Consider the following 13,992-nt stretch of genomic DNA (forward strand, 5'->3'; position numbering starts at 1 on the left):
CCCACCTAAAAATGTTTTCCTTAATATTCCCTCCTAAACTTGGGGTGCGTGTTATACTCTGTCGCGTTATGTGCCGATAAATAAGGTAATGTATAGAAGATAGGGCCCGAAAGTGACTCAAGCCCAGGCTTACCGGTAACCTCCACTTGGCTTGTTCTTCCACTTCTAGGGGTTCCCAGGGTTGATACCCAACAACTTTGGACGCTGACACCAATAAAGTCATTTTGAAAGGTTTTTATTTGCAGGGGTAACATCCAACAACACAGTCTCATATGGGAACAGAGGGCTCAGGCACCTTGAACTGCAGACATAACAAAGCCTCTAGTACCACCCAGAGAGTAACTACTAGCAGCTGGGCGCTTCAAGGCTGAACAAATCTCTAGTCAGAGATTATGGCAGTCAGCACTTTGATTCAGAACTTGTAAAATCTCTGACCTTGAACAAGTTGTAACTGAAAGTGAACAGGAACCTTTTCCTCAGTACCTGGAACGTTCTCTGTCTCCTTGATAGTACTGGAAAAAACGTGGATTCGTCAATCTCCTTCCCAACTCAGTAACCAGGCACTTCTCAGGATGCCAGCTTGTTGGACCTTCTCCGAAGAGTCCTCCCCCGGTCACTTTCACGAGCTGTGGTGCCCCTCCAAGCGGAGACCACACCCGGACGCCTTGAATCCTCCCTCAGTTACTGCACCTCGGACTAGCCAGTTTATGAGACTCAGGAACAGACGGATCCCTTCCCCAGACCAGGCGGGTCTATTGGGGTTAACCAACCGAAGCATGTTGCGGAGCGACGAACGCTCCCGTGACCGGGACCCCTCGCGGGGCTACCCCGGTCCAGAATCAGGAACAGACCGCTAGGGCCTCATGAACGAACCACACGCACATGAACTTTAATGGCATCCCAGTCTTATGCTTCGTACACACAAGAGCTTTTCATCGGAAAATGCGACCGCGTGTATGCTCCATCGAAATTTAGCTGTCCGAATTTCCGCCAGACAAAAATTTATAGCATGTTCTCAATTTTCCAGACGGAAAGACTTTCTATCGCAAATTCCGTTCGTGTGTATGCAATTCCGACAAGCCAAAAATCACGCATGCTCAGATTCAACTATGAGATGGAAGCTATTGGCTATTGAACTTCCCTTTTCTAGTCCCGTCGTACGTTTTGTACGTCACCGCATTCTAAACGATCGTAATTTGGTGTGACCACGTGTATGCAAGACAGCTTGAGCAAATTCCGTCGGGAAAACCATCATATTTTTTTCTGACGAGAATTCCGATCGTGTGTATGCAGCATTAGTCCGTACGGTTCAATATTGAGTTGCCACACCCTTTGCAGCTATAACAGCTTCAACTCTTCTGGGAAGGCTGTCCACAAGGTTTAGGAGTGTGTCTATGGGAATGGTTGACTATTCTTTCAGAAGCACATTTGTGAGATCAGGCACATGACTGCACACCAGTGCACAAAGCAAGGTCCATAAAGACAGCGAGTTTTGGGGTGGAGGAACTTGACTGGAGATGACTTGGAACAGTGGTGAACCTTCCCAGGAGTTGCAGGCCTACAAAAATTACTTCAAGAGCATGACGACAACTTATCCAGGAGGTCATAAAAGAACCCAGAACAACATCTAAAGAACTGCAGGCCTCACTTACCTCAGGTAAGATCAGTATTCCAGTGAAGGGAACTCTAAGGCCGCGTACACACGGGCGGATTGTATGGCCTACTTAGTCCGTCATACAATCCGACGGACAGTCCGTCATACTTTCGAATGAACGGACTTGACCACACACGGATAGCCAAACAGTCCGACGAAAGCTTGCGCGATGACGTGTACAGCACGTACGACGGGACTAGAAATAGGAAGTCCAATACACAGCAATGCAACCTTCCGCTGTGTAAATCCTTTCTGAGCATGCGCCATTCTTAGTCCGTCGAACTAGCCTACTCACGAGCGGATTGTCCGCTGAAACCAAAGTATGACAGACAGTATTACGGAAATTCCGAAATACTTAGTACGCCAGACTGCACGCTGAAAAAGTCAGCTGAAGCCCACACACGAGCGGACTGTCCGCTGAAATGTGTTTCGGCGGACTAAGTAGGCCATACAGTCCGTCCGTGTGTGCGCGGCTTAATGCCCTGTACACACGATCGGACATTCCAACAACAAAACCGTGGATTTTTTTCTGAAGGATGTTGGCTCAAACTTGTCTTGCATACACACAAATCTTGTCAGAAATTCCGAACATCAAGAACGTGGTGACATACAACACGTACGACAAGCCGAGAAAAATGAAGTTCAATAGCCAGTGCCGGCTCTTCTGCTTGATTCCGAGCATGCGTGGACTTTTGTGTGTCGTAAATTGTGTACATTCACTTGTAATTTCCGACAAGTCTTGTTGTTGGAAAATTTGAGAACCTGCTCTTAAACAGTTTTTGTCGGAAATTCCGACAGCAAATGTCTGATGGAGCATACACACGGTCGAAATTTCCGGCAAGAAGCTCACATCCAACGTTTATTGTAGAAAAATCCTATCATGTGTCTGGCCCATTGGGGTTGTCAGCAAACCAAGACATTTTGGGCAATTTCATTCCTCCTACTTTGTGGGAACAGTTTGGAGATGATGGCCCCTTTGTGTTCCAACATAACTGCACACCAGTTAAAATAAATCTTGAATATCAGATCTGTATGTCCCAACATCTGACAATTGAGCCATACTGCGGCCGTGCTTGGGTCCCTTACCTGGCCTTAGGGGTGAGCTCTTTGATACAGACATTCCATTATTGTTTAAAGCTCCTGAAGAAGAGACTAGATCGCGAAACACAGAGAGCAGAACTCGTGAGGTTCCCCCCGAGGACGAATTGATACCCCAGTATCTGGAAGATATGTGAATATTCTGGTGTATACCTTACTATGCACATGGTTCCATATATGCTATACTGTTAGAGGGGATTTACACGGATTTACACTTTGTCCATGACCGTTATTATTTTAAATACAAAAAAAGATTTCTCAATCGTTATATTGTAAACAAAAAAAAGAATATTTTTATACATATGTGCCTTTAAAGTCCATGATTTTTCCAATTTTCAATGTATCCAATATAGAATGTTGCACGGTCAATATGCTAGGTACCCATGGGCCACCAAATGGGTACTAGACTTATTTATTCAAACCATGTGCATGAAAAAAAAGCATCTCAATACTTTTGACAATATAGTGTTTATACAGTATGGTGATATGTCAGGAATTTATTCACAACGTCTTAAAAAAATTCCCAAAACCTCCACCTTAAGGTTGCTGAGTTTAGCATACGGGTAACTTAAAGTAAAGTTAACTTGTTAGTAATTAACCATCATATACAGTAGATAGTTTAAGTGATCGGTCAATAATTTCCTGGTCTTACTGAAATGTGGCTGCTTGGAATTCCTGCTGTAGAGTAATTTTAATAATATCCGCTATTACCATAAGAGGCGGTGTGAGGTGTTCTGAGGGCCGCGCGCCTGCCGGTCACGTAGTATTTCACGATAAGAAAAATTCCATTGTGTATAACAGAACAAGACACTAAATATATCTCCATTGCTGATTACAGACCACATTCCCATCAAGTTCCCACCTAATCCACATTCTATTTAGGAAATGTCCTATACAGATAGCTCAGGCTATTGAAAGGCCTCGTGTCCAACATTGCTGGAATTCACAAGGAAGAGAGTAACCTGTACCGTAATAATATTTGTTGGGAGGGTGATAGGAGAACTCTGTCCTAGTGATGATGACCAATTCACCATAAGAAATACTGCTCCAGGTCAGTCCATTCTTGTCCGCAGATACTGGTGCCCATTCATCTGATGGCTGAGCATATGTATATCCCATGTATGATACTAGAGGGTGGTCCATCCATTGTTTGGATGATGGCACTCGTCTATTGACTGCATGCCTATGGATGATGCTGGAGTGCTGTTATCCATTGTTTAACCACTTGCCCTCCATAAGATTTAACCCCCTTTCATGACCAGGCCCTTTTTTTGCTTTTTGGCACTGGGTTAGTTTAACTGACAATTGCGTGGTCATGCAACACTGTACAAAAATGAAATGTATCTAATTTTGTTATGACAAATTATGTACAGGTTATTTACAGAGTACAGAAGTCTGGAGTAACACATATGCCGAGTATACACAATCGGACTATCCGGCGGACAACCCGCCGGACTTTGCAGCAGAGGTCTGCCGTACTTTCACAACGAGCGGCCCACACCCACCCACACACGACCAGACTTTTAATAAGATCCCAGATCCCGGCACCCTATGTGAATAAGTATGGGTTATGATGTACCCCTACCCATTCACATGGGGAAAAAAGTGTACATAAAAAAAACACAACACAGGTTTTTAAAATACTTTATTAGACAGCTCTGGAGGTCTTCTTCCGTCTTGGGGGGTCTTCTCGTCGGGCTCCTCCGCTATCTTCTGCTCTTTTGCTAGCGGAGGAGCCTGGCTTTCTTCTTCGTTATCGCTGCCATCCGGGGTCTTCTTCCGACTTCGGGGTCTTGTCCTGCTCTTCGGTTCTTCTTGTCGGGCCGCCGCTATCTTCTTATAGCTCTTTTACTAGCGTTGGCCCGGTCTTCTGTCGCTGTCGCCACCGCCTTCTTCTCTTCTTCCTTCCGATGTTGACACAACGCTCTCTCTGGCCACAATGGCAGGGATGCGTTGTGCGGCAACTTATATAGGGATAAGGGGTGGGGTCATCGGGTGATGTCACATGGGGACTCCACCCCTTATGATGTCACAGTCCCATCATCCTCCGGGACTGTGACGTCATAAGGGGCGGGGTCACCATGTGACATCACCTGTGACCCCGCCCCTATGCCTATATAAGTCGCCGCACAATGCGTCCCTGCCATTGCGGCCAGAGAGAGTATCGTGTCAACATCGGAAGGAAGAAGAGAAGAAGGAGAAGAAGGCGGCGGCAACAGCGACAGAAGACCAGGCCAATGCTAGTAAAAGAGCTATAAGAAGATAGCGGAGGCCCGGCAAGAAGAACGAAGAGCGGGACAAGACCCCGAAGTCGGAAGAAGACCCCCAGACGGCAGCGACGACGAAGAAGAAATCTGGGCTCCTCCGCTAGTAAAAGAGCTAGCAAAACAGCAGAAGATAGCGGAGGAGACCGGCGAGAAGACCCCCCAAGACAGAAGAAGACCCCCAGAGCTGTCTAATAAAATATTTTAAAAACCTTTGCTGTGTTTTTTATGTACACTTTTTTCCCCAGGTGAATGGGTAGGGGTACATCGTAATCATACAACCCATACCCAAACAACCCATACTCATTCACATAGGGTGGGGGGCCGGAATATGGGGGCCCCCTTATTAAGCCCCCCGCCCACAGACCCCGACAACCAACGGCAAGGGTTGTCAGGAAGAGGCCCTTGTCCTCATCAACATGGGGACAAGGTGCTTTGGGGTGGGGGGTGGGGACATGGGGGGGCCCCATGTTGAGGGCACGCCGCCTGGTACGGCTCAGGAGGGGGCTACATGCTCGGATAAGGTCCAGTAAGGTGTCAATCTCGCCGATGGAGGCAGTGACATTCACTTCCTTCGCTAGTCCTGTTTACCTGGAGCCACGTTCAAAATGAACTGACTTTTCTCCGTGTGTGGGCAAGTCCGTTCATTTCAAAAGTCCGGGGGACTAGCACACAAACGGGCGGCAGTCCGGCGGACAATTTTGAGTCAAGACTTCTTTCAAAGTCCCCCGGACTTTTGAGAAGAAAAAGTTTGCCGGAGCCCACACACGAGCGGATTATCCACTGGACTCTGGTCCACCGGAGTAACACACATAGCCCAGGGTCATTGTAAATTATGCACAAAGTGAAGGGGTCAGGAGTAAGTTACACACATAGCCCAGGGTCATTGTAAATGTTGCATGGAGTTCAGTGGTCAGGAGTAACTAACACATTAGTAGTCCCTTTTGTGAAGTTGAAAATCCCTGTGACAGAGTAGCAATGAAAGTACACAATCTGGAGACTGAGAGTTGTCACCCCATAGAATTGTCAAGGACCTTCATCATAGGATCACCAGGATTTAAAAAAAAAATAAGTTACATATTAAAAAAGAAATTGAAATGACAAACGTTTTCAGTGATTGTGTTTACATCTACTTTAAAATGTGATAGTCACAACGCAGACAATGTGTTTTTTGTGGGGTTTTCCCAGTCCCATGTGGTGGCCAATATAAAACCACATGATGGTGCAATGTATGCTTTTATTTTTATTTTTTGCAAAGTAGATAAGTAAGAGACCACTGCAAGGTAATAGCACCTCCATGATTGCCTTGTTGGAGAGGGTCAGAGATACAAATGACTGCAGGGAAATCTTGCCTGCATCTGTCTGAGAGATACCAGAAGCTATCGGGGATTTGACCCACAGGTGCTTCCCCACCCAAATGTTTCCATCCAGGGAGGCATTGTTACTTAAAGACATTTCCGTTAAAGTAGTTGTAAAGGCTGAAGGTGTTTTAACTTTCTATGCATAAAGGTAAAAAAAAAACCTTCTGTGTGCAGCACCCAGCCCACCCCAATCCGTACCTGAGCTCTGTCCAATCCATCTATGGTCACGATAGCTTTTCCCTTTCTCATTGGCTGCCACTTTTGTCAATCACAGCCAGTGAGCCAATGAGGAGAGAGTGGGGGGTGGGGCGAAGCTGTGGCTCTATGTGTTTTATGGACGCATAGAGCAGCGGCTCAGGAGTGAGCATGCAGTGGTGACCTGAGAGCAAGAGGCTTTGTCTGGGGGCACTGCTCGAGGGGGAGGAGCCAGGAGCGCCGGAGCGGGACCCGAAAAGAAGAGGATCGGGGTTGCTCTGTGTAAAACCACTGCACAGAGCAGGCAAGTGTAACATGTTTCTTATATAAATGCTTGCTGACCGTATACTGAATATATATGGCGGCAAGGCGGGCGCTCTGGGCACTGTACTGGTGTCACTGGTCCCCAAAAAGTGACACTTATGCCCTGTACACACAGTCGGACATACCAACGACAAAATCCGTCAGATTTTTTCCGATGGATTTTGGCCCAAACTTGTCTTGCATACACACGGTCGCACAAAGTTGTCGGAAAATCCGATCGTTCAGAACGAAGTGAGGTAAACCGCGTACGACGGGACTATAAAGATGCCAATAGCTTTCGTCTCCAGCATGCGTGGCAGTTTGTGTGTCGGAATTGTCTACACAGGATCGGAATTTAAACGATCGGATTTTGTTGTCAGAGAATTTTAGATCCAGGTCTCAAACTTGTCGGAATTTCCGAAATCACAGTCCGATCGCACATTTTCCGTCGGAAAGTCCGACCGTGTGTACAGGGTAAAAGCGTTCAATTTGTCCACCGCAATGTCGCAGTCCCGCTATAAGTCATTGATCACTAGTAAAAATAAGTAAATAAAAATTCTGTAAATATATCCAACAGTTTGTAGACGCTATAACTTTTGCACAAACCAATCAATATACACTTATTGGGATTTTTTTTTACCAAGAATATGTAGCAAAATACTTATTGGTTTAAATTGATGAAAAAAAAATTATTTTATTTTCTTTCTTCTTTTTTTGGATATGTTTTATAACAGATATTATTATTATAATTTTTTTTTTTTTTTTCATCGTCAGTCTTTTTTTGTTTATAGGGCAAAAAATAAAAACCACAGGGGTGATCAAATAACACCAAAATAAATCTCTATTTGTGGGGAAAAAGGACGTAAATTTATTTTGGGTACAGTGTCACACGTCCGCACAATTATCAGTTAAAGTAATGCAGTGTCGTATCGCAAAAAATGGCCTGGTCAGGAAGGGGGTAAACCTTCTAGAAAGCAAGTGATAAAATAATTTAAAAAAGTCGTTTTAATACCAGCTTAACGCTCCATTCACATTAGTGTTTCTTTTGAGCGCCTAGAAGCTGTTGTTAGCATTTTTTAGGCTTCTAGAAGCTAAATAGTGTTATACTATGTGTCCATGCACACTACTTTAGGCTATTGCCATTTTCTAAGCAACAAAATTGTTTTTGTAAAGTTTGTGGAAGTGTTTTCCCAACAGAAAAAAATGCTAAATGCTCCCAACAGCTTCTTCCGAGGAGCTGTTTTTTTTGTTTTGTTTTGTTTTTTTCTTTATGTACTGTAAAAACGCAAATAGAATGCTAACGCTCCTAAGAAGGTCCACCTACTACAGGCTGCCTGCAGAAAAAACTACAGGAGGGGCGGAGACAAGACCACCCCCCCCCCCCCCTGCACAAGAAGGGAGAGCAGCAGGGAGCCGTCTTTATTACAGGAAGCTCCTACACAGAGGGAAAGTCTCACACTGGATTACTGCACAGATATGGAAAAAATATACAGTATCTCACAAAAGTGAGTACACCCCTCACATTTGTGTAAATATTTTTTTCATGTGACAACACTGAAGAAATGACACTTGGCTACAATGTAAAGTAGTGAGTGTACAGCTTGTATAACAGTGTAAATTTGCTGCCCCCTCAAAACAACTCAACACACAGCCATTAATGTTTAAACCGCTGGCAACAAAAGTGAGTACACCCCTAAGCGAAAATGTCCAAATTTGGCCCAAAGTGTCAATATTTTGTGTGGCCACCATTATTTTCCAGCACTGCCTTAACCCTCTTCGGCATGGAGTTCACCAGAGCTTCACAGGTTGCCACTGGAGTCCTCTTCCCCTCTTCCATGATGACATCACAGAGCTGGTGGATGTTGGAGACCTTGCGCTGCTCCACCTTCTGTTTGAGGATGTCCCACAGATGCTCAATAGGGTTTAGGTCTGGAGACATACTTGGTCAGTCCATCACCCTCAGCTTCTTTAGTAAGGCAGTGGTCATCTTGGAGGTGTGTCTGGGGTCGTTATCATGTTGGAATACTTTTTTAGAATGAGGGACACCCAGGGGTCAAGTCCTGGGGATGAAAGTGTGGGAACTCCCACCCAAGATCCACTCGCCCACCAAAAAAAAAGAAAATGATACGCTCATATGCACAAACACTTCAAAAGTGGTATTTTTCATCCAATTTTCGTATTGTGTGTATGAAGCTTAACTGTTAGTACATAAAAAAAAACAATCCTCAATAAACATCAATACGGTAATTCTCTGAATTATCAGCATTCATTCATTTGTGCTTCCATGCAAATGTGAACATCATGTTCTGATCTTTATTGGGGAATATTATTTTGTATATAGAGTGTTTATGTGGTGAGTTTACACTTTTCATTGAACAGAGTTTGGATAACACAGGGTTAAACGGAAAGGTCATAAATGAACTGCACATTATCTGGACAGAATGCTTGGGGAGATAGTAATGTGTTCCTGCTTAGGAGATGTATGTTAGCTTGGGGGGCTGCAAACTCTGCAGGGCTCCAACACACACTCGCTGCTATTCCAACCCTTCGCATATTTCCACAAAAACTTCCCTCCTGCCATTAAACTTTGCCAGGTATTGTGCTCAGCTTACCACCCCAAACTGATGTTCCTCCCTCAGCTCACCTCTCTCCCTGCATGTCCTGTGAGCAGAATAGCTGTGCTTCTCCTCTGTGTACTCTCATCATATGGCACTGAAGATAGAGGAGGGGGGATTCAGCGGGACACACAGAGCAAGTATGCAGGAGACTGGGTGGGGGGAGGATGAGGAGACAGAAAATCAGGAGGGGGCGGCGGGGAGGAGCGCATCACAAGAGGTCTGACTAAATACAATCTCTTAGCAGCAGGGACCTGATCTACCCGTAAGCTAGCTGTGATTGACAGGTAGATCGAAACAGAAGCTATCATGGGGCCCCCTACTGGCAATGCCTGAATGGTTAGGTGTGCGGCACTTACTATTGCGAGCTGTGTCGGCGGCTGCTGGTGTATCACCTGTCAAACAGCTTGCATACTTCAAAGTCTTGCAGGACACGGCTGCTAATGGGAACTGAGTTCCTGTTGTGAAAAAAGTGCAGGAACCCCGTTCCCATGTGTTCCCGCAGGACTTGAGCCCTATCAGCAAAAGCATGCAGGCATGGGACACACCCATTGCCACGCCCTCTTAAAGGAGAATTGCACAAAAAAAAAAAAACAAGATCGGTTAAACCCTTAAGTGCTTTTTTTTAACCACGACTATTCCTTTATATTGGCTTTTGAAATTTACAAATGCAGCAATTTAAAAATCAGATGAAAGGTTTAGTGCTGGAAAACACTTGTTGATAGATAAAAAGGGCATTTTATATACATCTATATTGATCAGACCAAAATGAAGGACAAATGAGGAGGAATGAGGGACAGAGGGACATTGCTCCAAATCAGGGACAGTTGGGAGCTAGGTATGAATGTGAGTTAGGGACCTTAGATTGTAAGCTCCTTGAGGGTAGGGACCGATGTAAAAAGTACAATGTATATGTAAAGCGCTGCGTAAATTGATGGCGCTATATAATTACCTTAAATAATAATAATAATATCCAGTATATTTCATCTCTTTGTAACTATGTAACAAATAAAAGTGTTCACTGCTATATACCATCCAATTCAAACCTCAATGCATTCCATATCTGCAAAAAAAAAAAAATGCTTCCCAAGTTAACATTTTAACCACTTGCCGCCCGCCCTATAACTAATAGACGGTGGCAAAGTGGTTGCATAATCCTGACCGGTGATCGCTGTTGCGGGGTGTCAGTCTGACACCCGGCAAACTACGATCTCGGTAAAGAGTCTCCGACGGAGACTCTTTACCACATGATCAGCCGTCCAATCACGGCTGATCACAGTGTAAATAGGAAAAGCCGGTGATCGGCTTTTCCTCACTCGCGTCTGTCAGACGCGAGTAGAGGAGAGCCGATCGGCTGCTCATCTGACAGGGGGGGTCTGTGCTGATCGATTATCAGCACAGCCCCCCCGAGGATGCCCACACTGGACCACCAGGGACGCCACCAGACCACCAGGGATGCCCAGGACAAGGTATGCCACCCTAGACCACCAGGGATTCCAGTCAGTGCCACAATGGATGCCAATCAGTGCCCATAATGGATGCCAATCAGTGCCCACAATGGGCATCACTGATTGGCATGCATTATTGATTGGCACTGATTGGCATCCATTAGTACAATATATTATAATACAATGCCACCTATCAGTTCCCATCTGTGCCGCCTATCAGTGCCCATCCATGCCACCTATCAGTGCCCATCTGTGCCGCCTATCAGTGCCCATCCATGCCACCTATCAGTGCCCATCCATGCCCACCTGTGCCGCCTACCCATGCCCACCTGTGCCGCCTACCCATGCCCACCTGTGCCGACTAACCCATGCCCACCTGTGCCACCTATCCATGCCCATCCATGCCAATCCGTGCCAGCTATCAGTGCCAATTTGTGCCACCTATCAGTGCCCATCCGTGTCGCCCATCAGTACCACCCATCAGTGCCGCCTATCAGTGCCACATATCGGTGTCCATCAATGCCACCTCATCAGTGCCACTTCATTGGTGCCACCTCATCGGTGCCCATCAGTGCCGCCTTATCATTGCCCATCAGTGTAACCCCATCAGTGCCCATCAGTGAAGGAGAAAACTTACTTATTTGCAAAGTTTTGAAACTGAAACAAAAAAAAACATTTTTTTTTCAAAATTTTCGGTATTTTTTTATTTGTTTAGCAAAAAATAAAAACCGCAGAGGTGATCAAATACCACCAAAAGAAAGCTCTATTTGTGGGAAAAAAATGATAAAAATTTCATTTGGGTACAGTGTAGCACGACTGCGCAATTGTCATTCAAAGTGCGACAGCGCTGAAAGCTCAAAATTGGTCTGGGCAGGAAGGTGTTTAAGTGCCCGGTATTGAAGTGGTTAAAAGTGCTTTAATAGGATAAGTCACAGTGACAGTAACATACCTCCCAACTTTTTGAGAATGAGGGACACCTAATAGCAAATGCATGCAGGCATAGGACACACCCCTTGCCACGCCCCTTTAAAGGAGAATTATACAAAAAATGATTGGTTAAACCCACAAGTGCTTTATCTTTACTACTTCTATTCCTTTATATTGGCTTTTGAAATTTACAAATGCAACAATTTAGAAATCAGATGAAAGGTTTAGCGCTGGGAAACACTTTTTGAAAGCTAAAAAGTGCATTTATATACATTTATATAGATCAGACCAAAATGAGGGACAAATGAGGAGGAATGAGGGACAGAGGGACATTGCCCCAAATCAGGGACAGTCCCTCGGAATCAGGGACAGTTGGGAGCTATGCACTTATCTGCAGGCTTTCTTACTGTAAACTGTCAGCAATGCGGGAGCTGGAAGATTGAACGGCACATCTGTACACACTTTCACTTTTGCTTTGGCAGACGAATGTTTAAAATACATCTAAAATAGATAGATCACCTTCCCCAAGATTTGGGAATTTCCCGGCTGGTGGGGTTTTTATAATGGCGTGATGCAATGATATAGAAGCAGTGAGTGGGAGGAGGAGGAGGAGGAGAGGGTGGATCTACTGTACATAAAAGCAGAGAAGAAGCCTGCTCATCTACAGATTGTGCTGAGGGTGACAGTTTCATTGCGGTGCAATCAGAGGACATTACAGCCAGAGCGCCCACGAACAGCACCACGAACAGCACCACGAACAGCACCACGAACAGCACCACGAACAGCACCACGAACAGCACCACGAACAGCACCACAGATCCTCAGCTGTCACAGGTGAGCACACATTTGGGGATCTGCTTTTTTTTTTTATTATATATTTTTTTTTAATATCGTTTTCTCACTTTAATAATTAAGCAAATTTATCTGCAAGAAAAGAGCACATGCAGCCGCTCATAATTGACTTTGAGATTATTATTATTATCACACAGGATTTATACAGCGCCAACGGTTTGTGCAGCGTTTTTACAACAGTGCAGTTACAATACAATTAGATGGGTAAAATTTTAAAATGAAAATTCTTTTAAAAAAAACAAAAAAACAGAATGTTCTTAAGCTGGCCATAGATGGGTAAAAAAAAAAAAAAATTCCCTGGAAAATTAGTTTGAAACACTCGATCGCTAGAATGTTAATGGGCTCATATCAATTCTCGAATTGCAAAAATGTATGGCAAAAAAAAAAAATGTAACAATCGCATTGGAGTTTTCTTTGTACAAACAAACGATTTTTTTCTAAAGCGTGAGTAGTGGAATTGGAATGTGCATGAGCATTCTGCAATTTTGAAAGCGATCGACAAAAAACAAAACAAGAAAAAAAAACATTTTATGTTGGAAAAAAAAAAAAAGCGAATGTTGACAAGTGGTTGGAGGAAAAAAATTGTATCAATGATGGCGTAATCATACGGTCATCTTTCTCAAATGCAAATTAATTTTCTGGTACAATATTTTTATTGAAATGAAAGAAAAAGATATATATAGATATATCTATATATCTATAGATATATCTATATATCTATCTATATATATATATATATATATATATATATATATATATATATATATATACACATAGATACATAGATAGATAAATAAATATATATATATATATATATATATATAGGGCCAGTTCACACCATAGAAACGCATTCCGGATGCGTTCCAGATGCTTTTCTACATTGGAAATCATATAACCTACTTTCCATGCATTTTTGATGCCAAAAAAACCCCGCACTGGACTGCATGTGGTGTGAACTGGCCCATAAAGCTGTAACAATTCAGTGCAAATAAATAGAAACAGAACAAATAATGTGTTGAGGTTTTGCAAGTCCGTCTATCCATACTAAAATGTAACATAGTTCAATGTCACTTAATCATTTCCTGCCTAGTACAGAGTGTCAGGAAAGTGTGCCTCTGTGCAGCTTTCAGCAGTCAAAGCAAAAGGTTGGAAAGGTTCTGATTTTACTCTGCTAATTACTCTGCAATTCTAGGGTATAACTAAGAATCATGGGGCCCCATAATATTTGATGGGGGGGGCCCTCACTGTAGCAAGGTTTTCATCTGTTTTACTATA

The 13,992-nt window shown here is 44.0% G+C and overlaps 1 protein-coding gene across 3 annotated transcripts in view; it reads left to right on the forward strand.

The window, feature by feature from the left end:
- TNFAIP2 (TNF alpha induced protein 2) overlaps positions 1-13,992 on the forward strand; it is a 214,634-nt gene that overhangs the window by 168,180 nt on the left and 32,462 nt on the right. Inside the window, exons 1-2 of one of the 3 annotated variants that reach the window (XM_077463718.1) lie at positions 12,515-12,592; positions 12,641-12,699. The exons of 1 other annotated variant lie outside the window; for it this stretch is intronic. The gene's annotated coding sequence lies outside the window, so the exon portion shown is untranslated. Of the gene's footprint in view, positions 1-12,514; positions 12,593-12,628; positions 12,700-13,992 lie in introns of those variants that run through there. One more of the 3 variants, XM_077463719.1, reaches the window with a different exon arrangement.

The sequence above is a fragment of the Lithobates pipiens genome, unplaced genomic scaffold, assembly GCF_037356315.1.
Source record: "Lithobates pipiens isolate NorthernLeopardFrog02 unplaced genomic scaffold, aLitPip1_a1.2 Scaffold_30, whole genome shotgun sequence".
Taxonomy (NCBI): Eukaryota; Metazoa; Chordata; class Amphibia; order Anura; family Ranidae; genus Lithobates; species Lithobates pipiens.